This window comes from Schistocerca americana, chromosome 3 (genome assembly GCF_021461395.2).
Source record: "Schistocerca americana isolate TAMUIC-IGC-003095 chromosome 3, iqSchAmer2.1, whole genome shotgun sequence".
In the NCBI taxonomy this organism is placed as follows: Eukaryota; Metazoa; Arthropoda; class Insecta; order Orthoptera; family Acrididae; genus Schistocerca; species Schistocerca americana.
In genome coordinates, this window is record NC_060121.1 from 590,377,918 (window position 1) to 590,382,917 (window position 5,000).

Here is a 5,000-nt window from a genome sequence, read left to right on the forward strand (position 1 = left end):
GAATTCCTCGTTCATGGGGAACAATTGCAAGCCCCAATCCCTAGCACGAAGGAGGTTCAGCGGGTTACCCCGACCTTTCGGCCTAGGAAGACACGCTGATTCCTTCAGTGTAGCGCGCGTGCGGCCCAGAACATCTAAGGGCATCACAGACCTGTTATTGCTCAATCTCGTGCGGCTAGAAGCCGCCTGTCCCTCTAAGAAGAAAAGTAATCGCTGACAGCACGAAGGATGTCACGCGACTAGTTAGCAGGCTAGAGTCTCGTTCGTTATCGGAATTAACCAGACAAATCGCTCCACCAACTAAGAACGGCCATGCACCACCACCCACCGAATCAAGAAAGAGCTATCAATCTGTCAATCCTTCCGGTGTCCGGGCCTGGTGAGGTTTCCCGTGTTGAGTCAAATTAAGCCGCAGGCTCCACTCCTGGTGGTGCCCTTCCGTCAATTCCTTTAAGTTTCAGCTTTGCAACCATACTTCCCCCGGAACCCAAAAGCTTTGGTTTCCCGGAGGCTGCCCGCCGAGTCATCGGAGGAACTGCGGCGGATCGCTGGCTGGCATCGTTTATGGTTAGAACTAGGGCGGTATCTGATCGCCTTCGAACCTCTAACTTTCGTTCTTGATTAATGAAAACATACTTGGCAAATGCTTTCGCTTCTGTTCGTCTTGCGACGATCCAAGAATTTCACCTCTAACGTCGCAATACGAATGCCCCCGCCTGTCCCTATTAATCATTACCTCGGGTTCCGAAAACCAACAAAATAGAACCGAGGTCCTATTCCATTATTCCATGCACACAGTATTCAGGCGGGCTTGCCTGCTTTAAGCACTCTAATTTGTTCAAAGTAAACGTGCCGGCCCACCGAGACACTCACTCAAGAGCACCCTGGTAGGATTGCAACGGGGTCCGCCTCGGGACGCACGAGCACGCACGAGGCGCGTCGCACGCCTTCAGCTCGCCCCACCGGCAGGACGTCCCACGATACATGCCAGTTAAACACCGACGGGCGGTGAACCAACAGCGTGGGACACAAATCCAACTACGAGCTTTTTAACCGCAACAACTTTAATATACGCTATTGGAGCTGGAATTACCGCGGCTGCTGGCACCAGACTTGCCCTCCAATAGATACTCGTTAAAGGATTTAAAGTGTACTCATTCCGATTACGGGGCCTCGGATGAGTCCCGTATCGTTATTTTTCGTCACTACCTCCCCGTGCCGGGAGTGGGTAATTTGCGCGCCTGCTGCCTTCCTTGGATGTGGTAGCCGTTTCTCAGGCTCCCTCTCCGGAATCGAACCCTGATTCCCCGTTACCCGTTACAACCATGGTAGGCGCAGAACCTACCATCGACAGTTGATAAGGCAGACATTTGAAAGATGCGTCGCCGGTACGAGGACCGTGCGATCAGCCCAAAGTTATTCAGAGTCACCAAGGCAAACGGACCGGACGAGCCGACCGATTGGTTTTGATCTAATAAAAGCGTCCCTTCCATCTCTGGTCGGGACTCTGTTTTTTTTTTTTTTTTTTTTTTTTTTTTTTTTTTTTTAAAAAAAAAAAAAAAATATCTCTTTATTCATCATTAATATTTATACAAAAGAACCCACTACCTTAGTGATTAGTGGGTCGTAGCTAATCTATATATGTAATACATATTCAGCAGCTAATTCACAATGTTATTGTATATTACGCTATGTTAGTTATTGAAGCTACAGACAGAATAAGATAATGGGCAGACTACAGCTAAAATCTACTTACTTAATATTTCCTACTGGTTAATTTCTAACTGCCTGCAGCGTTACAGGTGTGTCAGCATAAATATAAACCTACTACTGTGGCCTTGCTCATCGAGCTAATCCCGATGAGCGTGCCCCTGACACTGGGCTGGCCAGGACTGTTTGTCGCTGCAGGTTCCTAACTTAGTATCTATATCTAAAGCTACAACTATTACTAACCTACGTCAATTCCGGTGCTTTGGTCTTCATTCGGGAACCCCCCATCCCCCTAGTCCTGCACGTGGCGGATTGCAACTCATGAGGTCGACCAGTCCACGTACAGGCGGTATAGGATGAGGGTAATTGTCGCGTTCGGTAAAATGTCACTAATCGTGAACTACCCTCATGTATCCCCTAGTGGGACACATTTGGTAAATGTCCTAAACGTGTAAATCACTCAGATATGCCGTTAATACTTTCCGTGAAACCTCGTCTGCCAATTTGTTTAAAGTTTCGAAAGTTTCTTTTTGTCTTAATAGGTCGTATGTATTATTGTGCGGAAGTTGTTGTCTCAGCGTCATTGCTACATCATCGAAAAGGGGGCACTCATAAACCACATGGTCGGGAGTGCCCTCCGAAGCACCACATCGGGACTCTGTTTGCATGTATTAGCTCTAGAATTACCACAGTTATCCAAGTAACGTGGGTACGATCTAAGGAACCATAACTGATTTAATGAGCCATTCGCGGTTTCACCTTAATGCGGCTTGTACTGAGACATGCATGGCTTAATCTTTGAGACAAGCATATGACTACTGGCAGGATCAACCAGGGAGCTGCGTCAACTAGAGCTGAGCAGCCGGCCGCCCGGGAGTGTGTCCCGGGGGCCCGCGCGAACACGCAAGCGTCCGCTCAATTATTCTGCAAACAGGAGGAGGCTGAGCTCCCCTGCACCATACACCTCGAAACCCTCTCAGGTCCCGGCGGCGCGCAGCGCCGTCCTAAGTACTTGGTCGGGTTCGAGAGAGGCGCAATCGCCCGGAGTTTGGCGAGTAGACGCTTTAGGTGCGACCACCCGTGCTCCCAACTGAGCTTGCCGCTGCCGACAGAGGCCCGGGAGCGTGCTGTCGTGGCATTGCCGGCGGGAGACAACACGCGCCACCTACGGTGACCGGCAGCTCCAACGCCAGCGCCACAGAAGGACAAAAGCCCCACTTGGGTGCCGAAGCGAACTCTCCCAGCACAGCGCACGCGCCAACACGTCCGCACAGCTGCGATACAAACCACCTGCGAGAACCGCAGAGGCGACCGAGCAGCAGACGGCGTCGCGGCGCCGAGCGCCGGGCGGCGGCGCATCCTCAGCGCACACAGTCCTCAATCGGACCAGCACACTGCAGATGTCCACCGCGCTTCGCACCGGGCCCGCGAGGACCTACTTTGGCCGCACGGCGCCGCGTGCAGGGTGCGCCGGCGCGCAGCTGCGCCGCCTGCCGCCTCCGTCGGCCGGCGCGCCTGCCACTGGCCGCCCCCACCAGCCGGCTGTAGCGCGTGCGCCCACGCACCGCGCGGCCAGCACGCCGGGAGGCCCCCCCTCACCGGCCGGGGACGGTCCCACCCAGCCACCGCCGCGTATCGCTTCACACCCAGATGCCATTCACGTTCGTGGGCATGGTGGGTATCGCTGGAACAACCGGTTGGTAGCTCAACCGATCGTCGCCATCACTGATTCACCTCTAGCGAGAACAACCGCACCACAACGGTTTACCAGTTGTTCATTTGCGTAACGTCACCAGCAAACGTAGGCGTCCATCGCCATTTGCAAATTCAACGATTGTTGCATGCCTGTGTCAGGTGTCACGACACACTATGTCTGCCCACATACACGCAACAACATGTGCACGCTTCGCGAACACGTGGAAGGTGGCCCCCGTACGTATGCGATGTCCATTGCGCGAACGACTGTCAACCGGCCTCTGTCGCATGTCGCAGATGTGGAACGCAGTGCACCATGCTATCACGGTGTGTGAGAAGAGACGACTACGTCTGACAACACGCGCCACTACATCAACAGACGGCTCATGCTGATCGCCATCCAGGGCGTACCACACTGCAATCCAGCTCTTATAGGGAGACGACACGTAGCTGAGTGCACAACATTTGGACCGCATGGTTCGCCGTTGTTGGCGCAGTCGTTGTACGGTCACATGTACCACGATGTATCATTCAGTACATGGGGACCAATGTGCAGTACAGTGTGTGATTTGGACGTACAACATCAGCGGACAGTTGACACAGGCCGTACCACAGCGTAGGCTACGTGCGTCGCCATGCGAATGCCAATGAACAACTGCAAATGCCAATGAACAACTGCAAAGGGCATTGAGCATGTACGTCCTGCTGCCATCCACATTACAGTGTATAGCTGCAAGGTGTTTAACATGAAGCGATACACTGGGGACCGGGCAGTGCGAGTAGCAAACTATATTGCGGGGGTTGCAGTTAGGCAACACTACACTAATTTAACGCGTCGTATGACAATTACAGAGCAGGTTAAGGCCCAACGTGTGTTGGGTTAAGGCCCAACGTGTGTTGGGTTAAGGCCCAACGTGTGTTGGGTTAAGGCCCAACGTGTGTTGGGTTAAGGCCCAACGTGTGTTGGGTTAAGGCCCAACGTGTGTTGGGTTAAGGCCCAACGTGTGTTGGGTTAAGGCCCAACGTGTGTTGGGTTACAGCGCAATATGGGTTACGTTAAGGGGCAATATAGGTTAGGTTAAGGTACGATATAGGTTAGGTTAAGGTACGATATAGGTTAGGTTAAGGTACGATATAGGTTAGGTTAAGGTACGATATAGGTTAGGTTAAGGTACGATATAGGTTAGGTTAAGGTACGATATAGGTTAGGTTAAGGTACGATATAGGTTAGGTTAAGGTACGATATAGGTTAGGTTAAGGTACGATATAGGTTAGGTTAAGGTACGATATAGGTTAGGTTAAGGCGCAACGTGGGTTAGGTTACGGCGCAACATAGGTTAGGTTACGGCGCAACATAGGTTAGGTTACGGCGCAACATAGGTTAGGTTACGGCGCAACATAGGTTAGGTTAAGGCGCAACATAGGTTAGGTTAAGGCGCAACATAGGTTAGGTTAAGGCGCAACATAGGTTAGGTTAAGGCGCAACATAGGTTAGGTTAAGGCGCAACATAGGTTAGGTTAAGGCGCAACATAGGTTAGGTTAAGGCGCAACATAGGTTAGGTTAAGGCGCAACATAGGTTAGGTTAAGGCGCAA

The 5,000-nt window shown here is 51.9% G+C and overlaps 1 pseudogene; it reads right to left on the bottom strand.

The window, feature by feature from the left end:
- The window catches only part of LOC124608907, a 2,771-nt pseudogene extending 223 nt beyond the window's left edge, over positions 1-2,548 (bottom strand).
- Positions 2,549-5,000: the final 2,452 nt, after the last annotated feature.